Raw genomic sequence first — 13,541 nt, 5'->3', positions numbered from 1 at the left:
AGACAAGAAATGAATTTGATCTAAAAATGAACAAAGTTTTATTAGAATGTACACTTTGACCACAAGGCCATATAACAATAGTTTTGTTGAAATATACACTTTGTTAACAAGAAACAACTCTTCCCATCATCATAAATTCATAATACATAATTCCCACAAATTGTATGCTTCAAGATCAAATTCTTCGACAACCTTAGATAGCATGACCTACTCATTAAGTTCTACTTGGTGTGCCTCTTGCTTCTTGACTGTACATTACAAATATAATTATAAGTTTATAACTAAGCCACACATCACATGCATAGGAACATAGCAGGAACATCATGCCGGACATCACAACGATGATTTACACCAGAATGCTCTTTCTTTGCAATAAGGTCTAATTCATCAATGGTGTCCATAGTACCCCTTTCCCATTTTCGTGTATATGGTCTGATCTTTTCATGCTGGATTACCTCATCTCCCTCTTCATCACCATAATTAACGAAATCATTTTCGTCTCTTGAGGTGTAAAGGAAGATTGAAGAGGAAGCAGAGTGTGTTCTAACATCCCCTTTCATAACACAAATATCAGAACGAATATTGCTCCTATCACAGCATATTGTTCCTGCATATACATAATAACAAAAAGAAAAATCACTAATTAAAACCCATACATGTATTACAGAACAGTAACAACAAAATTAGTATCTTTCTAAACTTTAATAACAGTTCATGATTATATTGTTGGATCAAACTCAATCCAAAAGAAAAAACATCAGCCCCTGCTCTGTTGCAAAGGGCTAAAGAGGTGGGGTATGCCGGGGGGTCCCAAATCCCAAATTAAATTCACCAAACCTTAAACAGTTAAACACACAGCCAACATACAGCCATTTAAGATTAAAATTAATTGTTCTCACCTACCAAAAGGAGATATTATGGGGGTTTTATAATCACATGGTCAACTCCTTTCCAGTACATCAATACTGTTGGATAAACTTAATTCCAGATTGGGAAATTATAAAAATAAAAAATAAAAAAACAGAAAGATAGTAGTACTAACCATTAGAGACTGAAGAACACGGGAGTATTTGCACCCATATCAGCAAAGGGAGTCTCCAAATGAATCTACAAAAGCCACAAATACACGTCAAGACTCAAATAAAACAGAGAAAACAGAGAAAAACAAGAACAAACCAAAGGAAAATAAGGGAACCCATGAGAGAGAAAAGCTTACAGAGTAGAGAGAAAGTGGAAACAGAGTTGAAGAAGAGGTGAGGAGCTAGTATAAAGGAACAAGAGAGAAGAGAGATGATGAGGAGAGATAGAAGCTTAGGGATTTCCGATGTAGGAAGCGGTGATTTGAGGGATTTCCGATGAGAAAAAGGCTAGTATCGTCTGAACCGGAGATCCGGACTAGTGGCTATGCCGTGAAGAGAGAGCTTCATCAACTTCTCTACACCCGATTCTCTCCAAACCCCAACCTTGCTCTCTGATCTGGGTCTAAAAAGCGCTCTACGAGGCGTGGGGGTTTGGCTTCAAATGGTGAGTTCATTCTTCGATTTTGCTGATGGGTCTGAGTTTAGTATGCTGGCAGCGGTGACGACGAGGTTGAGGGAAGCGTGGAGGTGTTGAGAGAGTGGTAGAGGCGAGAGAGACACCGGTTGAAGTGGGAGAGAAAGAGAGAGCACACGGATTGCCAGCATGGATTGGTGAGGTGTCAAAGGCTTAAGCCATTAGATTAAATCTATGGTTGAGAATTGAGGTATTGCACGTCTATGGTTGAGAATTGAGGTATCACCCCGTGCAATACCCTAGCTATTGCACTGGATGTGAATCCTTAAGAATATAGGTTCCATCATGTTAAATCATCCTGACATGAAACAAAATTGATTCTCTGATGTTGTTTCATGTCTTAACAGATGTTCAGTCACTCTCTCCAAAAGTTTCATAGTCTGACTTATAAAATTAATTACACAAAATTTATAATTCTTTCATGCTTCTTGTAATTTTTCTTCTGATGAAAATTAAGAAATTTGTCATGCATAAAGGATGGTTTCAAGTTTTGATTCGGCTTTGTTTTGAGCTGTTTTGTTGAGTATATAATAACACTAAAGGGCTCCAGCATTTACTGAGTTATTTCCTATTCTTACTTTGATCAATATTCTGTAGAAAATTAAAAAAAAAATATTAAGATTTACTCCTAAAGTTCAGAGAAAGAACATTTAATATACTTATAGTGATATAAAAACTGCAACTACAATTGCATTTGCTTCTGATTAATATATTCTAAATGAGCACTTGAGACACTATATTGTCTAAAAAGTTTGTGTGGACTGGCCTTCATTTTCCTTTGGTACCTGCTTTATAGTCATATGTCATCTGCTAGTGTTAATTCAGCACTTGGACAAATTCATTTGCCAGTGCTTATTCTTATAATCCAAGAAACCCCCTTTGGTGCTTGTTGAAGAAGGGCTTGGGGAGGGACTATAAGCCCTCAGTAGTCAGCGTAGTAAAGGGGAGAAATTTTGACCGACAAAGGCCTATTGTGGAGGTGCACTATACAATACAGCATATTTGAACGAACAATATGAATTATGTTGAATGCATCAACATGGAATATATGTCAACAAGAAACGAATCATCTTATGATCTTCAGCTTGATGCCAAAGGCTGTTGGGATGTTTTTGCTTCTTTTGACAAGTATGTGAAAGTGGAACGTCTTAAGAGTGATTGTATAAGATAGAGGGATTGACTATTGAATCTACTTCAATCAATATTCAGTAGAAATTTTAAACAGTTTACAATTTACTCCGAAAGGTCAGAGAAAGAAGCCCGGTTAATATACTAGTAGTGGCTTGAGAAACAGCAACTACAATGACATTCGCTTTGACCTAAATTCCAGTTAAAATACTCTAAATGAGCTCTTGAGATACTGTATTGTCTGACAAGATTATGTTGACTCCATTTTCCTTTGGTACCTGGTGTATAATTATATGTCATCTACTACCGTTGATTCATTCCTTGGACAAATTCATTTGCTATTACATATTCTTGTGATCCGTGAAATTCCTTTAGCTGATTGTTGAAGTGGGGCTCCTGTCTGGGGGATAGAAGTCCCCCCCACCCCAACCCAAAACAAAAAAAAAAAAAAAAAAATTGGGCACAGAGGGAGGCAAAGGACTCTTCTGCTTTGAGCCTAGCAAAGGAGCAGCGTTGTGGCTCATGAAGATCCTTTTTGACTAATACTTGGAGCAGGGATGTAGGTGGCTGGATTTGTTGCCAATGGAGGGACTCGGTGCAGCAAAGGAGAGAAATTGTGGCTGGCAAAGGTCTTTTGGCTGATTGGTGATGGAAGGAGCGGACTTGATCTTGCAGAGAGTGTAACAAATGGTTTTTGTTCATTATATTTTTCTCTTCTTGGTGGAAGAATCTTCCACTACTACCCTCATGTGTAAGCATGATCACGAGAAAAAGGACTACTGTGGCTATGAGAACCATATTAGAAGCCTGATCTTGTTTTGCAAGTATAGGGAGTCGAGAAAAGTTTGTGGAAAACGTCTCAGCTTTATAGAGGAAATTTTACCATGGAGGCATTAGAAGAACTTGGCAAGAAGTGAAATTTTACCACAAAGGTAACCTTGCAACTCCAATTTGATAGGACATTTCAAGTGAAATGAATTTTATTTCTTGGATATGACATTATATAGAATGCCAAGTTATTTAAAATAATTTTAAATGATGTGGCATCAGATATGAGTCTAAATTTTCTGTCTCACTTTTCTTGCTTCACTTTATGTTTCACTAATAAAAAATTGACACATGTCAACCATTTTAATTAATTTCTAATTTTAAGGGGTTACCTAAAATAAATAAAATCCACCACCTGACCACCAACACATCCACACTACCACCAACCTTTGCTGGTACACTAGGCAGATATCTCTGACGCCATCAATGCCGCTAGTCACAACCACCGTCGTTGGCCTGCCTTCAACTGACAGACATCTCTTTTTCAGTTCTTGGACGATGTCCACCTCACTATTTCATCCAAATCTGCATCCTTGTCTAACAGACCAAGCCAATATGCTTTGTGTTTTGGATTGAAAGCCAAAAGTAATCTACTTTCTAGGCTTGCAATCTATTGTCATTCAAAAATATAAGAAGGAAACTGTATAAATTTTCTGTGTCTTGAAGATTGAAAAGGAAGGCTAACGGAACAGTGAAGGTAGGGAATAATTACAAACAAAAATCAAACTTCTCATGATTGGGTTTGTTGAACATAAAAGGCGGCTCTTCTGTCAAAACAAAATGTATATTACATTTGGGTTTGCTGAAAATAGAGGCGGTGGATGGCCTTCTCTGGCTGGGTTGATGGTCGGGTGACCTCTTCCTAGTGTCTCCAACAAGGTGGGTGGTGGTGGACCAGTTGTCGTGGATGTGTTGGATTTTAGATTTTTACTTATTTATTTATTTTAGGTAACCCCATAAAATTATAAATTAATTAAAATGATTGATTTTTTATTAGTGGAACATAAAGTAAAGTAAAAAAAAATGGACATAAGATTTGGACTCGTTAGATATAATTTTAGATTTGTAATATTAAATATGAACATTTAATGCCTTTCGAAATCCAGAAAGTGATGCTAATAAAGGTCCTCAAAATTTCCGAGCTTAGTCGAGGTTGATTTTTGTGTGTAGTGCAGCACAGCCTCCTAACACATTTTCTAACAAGAGCAACCAGGCATTTATGAATGGTAATTTGTGGAAATGGATAATAGTTAGTAAACTACGGTATGTATACAATACGATATGTGTACGAATGGATATAATTTAGCATTTTTATCAAAAGTACATTTTAAAAATAGGCAAAAATAATACATAAACAGAGAAATAACGACACACATATAGTATATGTATAATATGTTTTCAATTTAAAATTTTGGCAGCCCCAAAATTCGAAAATATTTGCCCTACGCTTTTTAGAAACAAATACAATGATTCAACAAAATACGATCATATAGAAATTTCTTAACAATTTAACTTGAAATAATCCACTTAATAAAGAAAAATATTTCATTAATCAAGAATAAGTAACTAATAGTAAATACTACTACTAGAATAGAATCAATAGATATTGTATAAGCAAATGGATAAAGTTTAGTTACAAAATTGATTGTAGTAGGTTACAACCTTACCTAATAAAATAAACATAATATATTTTGAAAATCTAACCGTTAAATTGTATGTTCTTTACATTCTTAATACACATGTCAAATTTTGTGTCAATCAGATATTATTTACTATATGATCTATAAGTTTATATTTTAAGCATAATTTTAAACTACCAATACTTGTCATTTAAATAATTTATTGATGAGATAATTATTGATCTTTAATTTCTTAAAAATTTTGTAAGGATAGAAGATATAAGAAGAAGGTGTAATTTAATGGTAGATTTGTTAAAATTCACTTCCAATAAAAAGATATTAAGTAAGATTGTAGATTTAGGCTACAACCAATTTTGTGGCTAACTCTGTTCTAAACAAATAATATTATATAATACTAGAATGGATAAATGAGATTTAAGGGGGGAAAAAAAGTAATAAAGAGTGAACGTAAAAACAGATTTAGCACTTACAAGGAATAATTTGAGGTTGTAAATCGTGAGCACAACCTTAGCCTTCAGGAACAATTGAAATTTGATTTTTATTAAAAAAAGAAAAGAAAAGAAAAGAAAAGAAAAAAGAGTAAAGTACTAATTTAGTAGGGTGAAGATGTATTTCGACTTTTCACATTTAGGGTGTTGGTAGTTGTAAGGACACGATTCGTAACGACCCATAACAGTGTTGGGTTCGTACGTAAAAAGGCCCAAACAATATTATTTATAGAGCGTGGGTTTGAAAGGTTAGGCCTTGATCACCAAACGGTGGGTTTTTCGTGGTGTTTATACATGATTAAGTCGTTTTCGCCCTAGGAGTCTTTCTCCTGGAGGCGGGCTGGGAGGCTCTGGTTTTTGGCCATTTTTCCCAGCCCCCTTCTGGATTGCCCACTTTTCCTTTTATACTAGCATGTGTTCCTTATCCTTTGTCCACGTGTACGATTGATTTTTCCAGGACTGATACTTGTCCCATCAGCCCATATCCAGAGTGGTTAGGGGTGGTTGTAAAAGCTGGAGAGTATGGCTCTATCAGGTGTAGAGTATTGAATGGCAATAAGGGCAGCTTTCCCTGGTCGCTACACTTTCCAGCGTATCCTTCTCTATTGACCTAGATATTTTTAGATTTTTTCCAAGCTGCTCCTATACCGTTTTTGCCCTTCCTTTCAGTGAGACCTCGGACATGCCGAGGACAAAATCGTCATCAGCTGTGTCCCAAGACTATTTTGTACTCGTATTATCGAGCCTGGGCTATAACCTTCCTTGGCTCGGGCTTTGGGCCCCAATGAATAAATGGGCCAGGGCCTCAAATCATTGGGCCCCACAGTAGTATTTTGGGTTTCATGATGTTTAAGTGATAAGTGTTTCTTTGTTTGAAAGTTTATCTTTTAAGAATTGTTTAAGGATTTTAGTGATAGATGTTCTTGGGTCATACATTAATAAACTATTCTAAGAAATTTTATATGAGAAAATAAAAAAGTAATTATATATATTTTTTTAAAATTTCATAAATTTTTTTCTAAAATAGTTGATTAATGGATATCCTAATGGTACTCTTTAATTGGACCTATTGTTTAATCATTTACTAATAGTAATATAATCTCTTTAGAGTTTTATCACTTTCTAGTTTGTAGGTGCCGTATTTATCTGCCAATTTTAATTCTTATTTGTAACTAACGCAATGAAACTCTCCATTCTAGAATACCACATATTTTACTATAAAATTGAGAGCCAAACGACAAAAATGAGCTTCTTTTTTTTCTTTTTATATTGTTTTGTAAGTACGCATATGTTACACATTTTTACCAACTATGAAATAGATAACTATCGCAATTCGCAAACAAACCAACTTCATCATAATAATTATCAATAGCTTTGTAACTCATTGGTATTATTTGATTTTATTATTAGGTAAAACTTCAAATATCATTTCTCCATTTGTTGTAAAGGAAAAAAAAATCATAAGATATTAATTCAATTTGTTAAAATGAAATTAACAATAAATATTAAAATAATAAACAAGTTGACTAATAATTCAATGTTACTTATAAAAAAAATTTCAATGTACTAGAATATAGAATCAAAATATAGAATATAGAATCAAAGGATAATGAAAAGAAGAGTGAAATGTTGGAGAAAATCTATCATGTATTTGACATATGCATCTACCCTCTTACATCGAATACATGTAATACCACTTCGGAATACAGACATTGAGTATAATTGAGACCTTTGACACCAGAAATGAAACCAGAGCCAAAACATGATGACTTGAATCGAATGGAACATGATGTTATTGAAGATGACTTCCATAATAGTTAGAAATGCTAGATGAGACTTATAACTATTGTTGTTCCCAAAAACAATAACTGATAAATAAATAATATCCAAATTAACATTTAAATGATAACATATCACATAAATTGGATTTACCATAAATTAGAGAATAGTGGAGAGATATTATCTCAATAATAGTACAAATTGATCTCATAACATAAGAATAAATTACCATCAAATTATAAGATTTTAGATAATGGAGTTAATGCGTAAACCATGTCACTATTCATTACCAAATACCGCACTCGTTAACGGGACCACAAACAAATATTAACGCGTTAATTCATAATTTTAAATAGCTTCAGGACCAATCTCAAACTTCCTAAATTTTCCAAGAAAACCCATTTATCTCTTTCTTTTTCATTCCGTGGCTTTCATGTTAGCTTTGGAACCCGCATATCTTGAAATCCGTTTCTCTTTCTCTCGCAGAGCGCTTCCAATGAGCCAAGGTAATACTAATAACACTCTGCCCTCTCTGCTTTGATTCGAAATCCTCCCGGTATATGCATATTTGATTCTTGTTGTGGAAGTTGATCAGAGTCTTTTTTTTTTTTTTTTTGATAAAGTTGACCAAAGTCTTGATTGCATGTAATCTGCTCTTTTTTATACAAATTTATTTTGATGGGTGTTGTTTATTTTGATTTTATATAGAACCCATGTTTCAAAGATAGGATTTTTAAGTGTTCAAAATGATAGCTCAAGTCTCTTCCCCTGTTTTGCGTTTTGAATAAGCAGATAGATGTAGTTAGCTCTCTCTGTTCTTTATTAAGTATTCAAAAAAAAAAAAAAAAGCATTTGGGAAAGGAAAGGTGACTATAGATGGATATAGGGAAATGTTAAAGTTTAGAAACTATTTTAAGAAATTTTTTATGGAAAAAGAAAAAAGTAATTAATTGTTTTGGTAACTTTTAATATTTTCATAAAAGTGGTGGTAAAATTTTCCTAAAATGGTTTGTTAAAAATTGTCCTAAGGGCATTCATTATCAGGACTCAGTAATAATATATAGTAGTCAATTATTATCAAAAGTGATCCATGCTTTCCAAAAATCAGTCCTATACATTATCTATTTATGATTGTATCAAGAGTGATCTCACCAGTCTATTATGAACTAGAGTATGTGTTGAACTTGAACTCCTTAATCTTTTAGTCACGTCAAAAATGAAGAGATGTTTTGCAATCTGAAGGAAAAAGATCCCACCCATTAATTCTAAGAATGTACTTTGTATCTATTCCTAGTCATTTCAAGTTTCTTCCATGCCTTTTCAATGGCCTAAAAAAGAATTTTATGCGCAGCGATGGTCCTTGGCCATATGCATTTGTGTTAGATTGTAGCGATTAATTTACTCCTAAACTTGGCCGTAGTACTGAACTTTGCTATCAGCTGTTGATCTATTAAATGGTCATTATTAGCTGACATTTCTACTTACTCTAAAATTGAGATCCTTTTTGTTTTAGCTCTCTGCTTCTAGTTTTTAATATTGCAGATTGTACTCTTTTATTTATTTAGTCTTTTTGGGTATCCTCCAATGGGCTAAAACATTGAAATTCACTGGAATTAATAAATAAATTACCTTATACAATTTCCAGAGTTGTGACAAGCTCAGAAACTACAAAACTTCTCAGCCTTCATCAATCCAAAACTGCAATCCCTCTCTCCATTTTCAACTTTCTTCTTCTTTTATGCTTTATAATTTTTCCTCAGATAAAAAAAAGAAAGAAAGAATGATATATTGATGCAGGTTGGATGCATAAAAGGATGGTTTGAAGCTTTCATTTAGCTTGGTTTTTGAGCTGCTTTTCTGAGCATATGATTACGCTTGAGCTTTGTTGGCTCAGCAACCACTGAGCTGTTTTCCTGAATCAGTTATTATGCTGTAGAAAAATTTAAACAGATTAAGATATTCTCTAAAAGTTCAGAGAAAGAACATTTAATCTACTAATACTAGTATAAAAGCAGCAAGCCAGCAACTACAATGCCATTTTCTTTGACCTATGTTTCCAATTAAAATCTTCTAATTGAGCTCTTGAGGCACTATATTGTCTAACAAGATTGAGCGGTCTACGTTTTTTTGGGGTTACCTGTTTTATAGTCATATGTCATCTACTAGTGCTTATTCATTGCTTGGATAGTTTCATTTGCTATTGCTTATTCTTTTAAGTTTTAGTCCGTGAAGCCCGTTTAGCTGATTGTTGAAGTGGGCTAGGTGAGGGATTATAAGTCCTCAGCAGTTGGCATAGCAAAGGAGACAAATTGCAATGACAAAGGCCTAATGCAGAGGGTGAATCATACAACGTGGCTGTTATTTTAAGTGGACCAAATGAATTATGTTGAATGCATCAATATGGACTATATGTCACCAAAGAAAACAATCATTTGATGATTTTCAGCTTGATGTCAAAGGTTGTCAAGATGTTTAATGCTTCTTTTGACAAGTATGTGAAAGTGGAATTTCTTGAGGGTGATTGTTTAAGAGAGAGAGATTGACCATTGAATCTACTTTGACCAATATTCTGTAGAAATTTAAACAGATTAAGATTTACTCCAAAAGGTCTGAAAGAGGAGAATTTGTTATACTAATAGTGATATGAAAACAGCAACTACAATGGTTTTTACTTTGACATAAGTTTCCGATTGTGCTTCCTTTCCTTTTGTACCTGGTTTATAGTCATATGTCATCTGCTACTGCTTATTCATTACTAGGACAAATTCATTTGCTGTTGCTTATTGTTGTGATTCTTGAAACCCCTTTAGCTGATTGTTGAAGCAGGGCTCCTAGCAAGCTAGGGGCTGGAAGTGCCCCCATTGAGCATTGGGGGAGGTGGAGGTCTCTTCTGATGTGAGCCTAGCAATGGAGCAGTGTTGTGGCTCACAAAGGTCCTTTGACTGAAACTTGGAGAAGGGATATAAGTGACCGGATTGGGGGCAGAGGGAGGGACTTGGTATCTCAAAGGAGAGACACTGTGGCTGGCTAAGTCTTTTGTCGGATAGATGATGGAGTGACTTGACTTTGCAATGACTCAAACAAATGGTTTTTATTAACTATATTTTGCTCTTCTCTATGGAACATTCTGCTAGCCCCATGTGCATATGCATGTATGCTTGTGAGATGAAACACTGCTCTGATTATGAGAAGCAAATTTTGAAGCCTCATCTTGTTCTGTAAGTATATATAGAGATTTGAGAGCAATTTGATGGAGAATGTCTTAGGCTTGTGGCTTTATAAAGAGTGATTTTTACCGCACAGGCATTAGAAGAATCTCGTAAGAAGCCAATGTTTTACTACAAAGGAAACCACGGTAGACACAAAGGAATCCATTTCCATCCTTGCAGCTAAAAATTTGTCCATTTGAACCGCATTAAGGTTTTTTTTTTAATATCCGGACAGTGACACCAATAACGGTCCATACAAATCCCAAGCTGGGAGTGGAGGTTCTGCTTGTGCCTTGCCATGTTTTGCTCAAATATTTTGTGCAGTGAAGCACAATCTCCTGAGTCCTGACCATTTCTAAGAAGAGCAACCAAGTATTTATGAAATTCTTATTGGTGGAAACAGACAACAGTAGCAAACGAACCAACATCATCAAAATATTTAAACGAGTTGGCCAATTTTTCAATTTTACGTTGTAAAGCAATTCAATGTGTTAGAATTAAAATGGTCTCCTTATGACTATTTTAAAAAGTGGAGAGAAACTTATAACTTTATGAAAATTATCTACTGGTTAATGAAAATAATATACTGGTTAGTTCTCATTTTATTTTCAGAAAGCAGAAAGGGCGGATTAAAATGGAAACATAGCCATAACAAACAAAGAAAGACACCTTTCTTCTTCTTCTTCTTTTTTGAGGGGGGACACACCTTTCTTCAATGTGAAAGTTTTAAGTTCTTTATACTTTATGAACTAAAAAGTGGACTATCGACTATTCTATAAAAGACGGTTGAAAATGTCACTACTTGGGAAACATGGCCATACCATAAAAAAAAAACCTTTTTTTTTTTAACAAATGTTAACATTGAAGTTTTGTGTACTCTAGTTAAATGGTATCATTTTCTCAAAAAAAAAAAAAAAAGGTTAAATGGTATCAAAAGGCTATAAAAAAAAATTAACTAAAAAATGGAATATCTTTTTCTTCTTCTCCTTTTTATTTTTATTTTTATTTTTTGAGAATATCAAATATTCTATTTAAGACTCAGTTGAAAAAATGTCCACTATTTGTCTAACATGAGCATACCATACAAGAAAGGAATAAAATTCCTTTGTCTTGTTGGTAGTGTTCCACTTTATATAGTTTACATCATACAGACTGCCATATGCCATATATCTTGAATAAAGTATGTCGTGATTGGTAGAACATAAAATAGAACAGAAAATTGTCTTTTTTATCAATTTATACAAGTGGTTAAATAGTAGTATGGATTTTTTTTTTAATTTTTTAATTCAAAGTGGTTAAATGGTATCAAAAGCCAAAAAATTGAACTATTAAATGAATAGCAACTATTCTAGAAGCGTCCTTTAACCAAAGAGAAGAAAAGAAAAGAGAGAAAGAAAATAAAAAGAGGAAGTATTTTATAAGATTGAATGGAAAAATGTCCATTATTTGGAAACACATGGACGTACCACTCAAAGAAAGGAATAAAAATCTTATGTCATACAATTGTTTTTTCACTTTATAAGTTATACCTGTGTAAGAATATTATGTTTCCACTTCATACAAGAGTGTGATGTTGTCTGGAGTGGAAACACCATATATCTTCTCACTTATACCCTACAAACTTTATTTTGTCACATATTTGACATATATATATATATATATATATTCGACATGTGTTAAGCTGCAATCATTGGAATATAAAGACGCCATATTTCCACTTCATACAGCAGTGTGATGTTGTATGAAGTGGAAACACCATATATATTCCCATCTATACTACCCTACCAGTTTTAATTTGTCACATATATATATACACTTGACATGTGTTAAGTTACAATTAATGGAACACAAAATGCATTTCTTACCTATGTCAACATTATTGAGTTTTCTATACTTGTTGGTTAAGTGGTATTAGACCCAAAAAAAAAAAAAAAAAAAAAAAATCGAGTCTGTTGAAATATGCCCACTATTTGTACTTTTCTATGTATGCAGTATGCATGGAAATGACAAACGACCTAATAATCACCAACATAGCATTTTGTACTAGTCGATAGAGAATAAATCTAGGCCAGGGGTGGAAAATTTCTGCCTTGTTTTGAAGGATAAGGCCAAACCCTTAGCTATATTTATTTTTGTATTTTGTTAGTGAAAAGAGACTCGTTAAATTTACTTGCATCACAAGGAAAGAGATGCTTTGCCAATTGCCATCAAATTGAAAAAGATCCCACCAATATAATTGAATGCCAAGTCATGATCCTCGGCCTTCTGCATTATTTTAGGTTATATTGTACTGAAGAGAAATTAAACGAAAATCCCTAATAAATAGATAGATAGAACAAAGATATAATTAGAAGGTTGACCAAAAGAAGAGAGGAATGTTGAGTAGAAAAGTTCTTTCGAGTTGGTGATTAAAATTGCGTATAGTTCTTTTGAGTTTGGCAAATCATTACCCAATTGCCTTAGTAGAAAAGACAACCATAATGAAAATGTGTATTTGCTTTCATAAGATTGAGATGTGCTTTCCAAGACCCAACACACCACTCTTATCGAAGTTTGCTATGTATTTCAATATGCTTACAATACTCTCAATTTTTCTTCTATTTTGTCATTTTTTATTGTTTCTACTTTTGTGTTTCACTAATGGTTATTTTCCTCAATTACAGATTACCAAAATACAATTTCGATCACGTTAAAATACATTCATGATCATGTTCTCTCTTTTTATCATTTTGGTTTGTTTAGAGTTTAATATTTAGTTGTTATAATATATATATATATATATATATATTGAGAGAGAGAGAGAGAGAATATTTGAATATGTTTTTCAATGTGCATACCAACTATTTGGTTAATTGCTTAAAACAAAGCATAGGTTTTATAGATTGTAGTAAAGTTCTTGAAATTATTTGTATCCA

At 33.6% G+C, this 13,541-nt stretch overlaps 2 long non-coding RNA genes across 5 annotated transcripts in view; one reads left to right on the top strand and one right to left on the bottom strand.

Moving 5' to 3' along the window:
- The window catches only part of LOC126693724 (uncharacterized), a 96,382-nt gene extending 85,665 nt beyond the window's left edge, over positions 1-10,717 (top strand). The window contains exons 1-2 of one of the 4 annotated variants that reach the window (XR_007645479.1): positions 7,779-7,923; positions 9,680-10,717. This is a non-coding gene — a long non-coding RNA (uncharacterized LOC126693724). Of the gene's footprint in view, positions 1-7,778; positions 7,924-9,640 lie in introns of those variants that run through there. The other 3 variants (XR_007645478.1, XR_007645480.1, XR_007645477.1) reach the window with 3 other exon arrangements.
- LOC126693723 (uncharacterized) lies at positions 15-1,774 on the bottom strand. Its single transcript, XR_007645476.1, has 3 exons — positions 1,217-1,774; positions 1,043-1,107; positions 15-607 (listed from the first exon to the last, which is right to left on the bottom strand). It is a non-coding gene; the product is annotated as an uncharacterized LOC126693723 (long non-coding RNA).
- Positions 10,718-13,541: the final 2,824 nt, after the last annotated feature.

The sequence above is a fragment of the Quercus robur genome, chromosome 7 (genome assembly GCF_932294415.1).
Source record: "Quercus robur chromosome 7, dhQueRobu3.1, whole genome shotgun sequence".
NCBI lineage: Eukaryota > Viridiplantae > Streptophyta > Magnoliopsida > Fagales > Fagaceae > Quercus > Quercus robur.
Note: the sequence above shows the minus strand (reverse complement) of the source record. Positions and strands in the feature narration are given on the sequence as shown.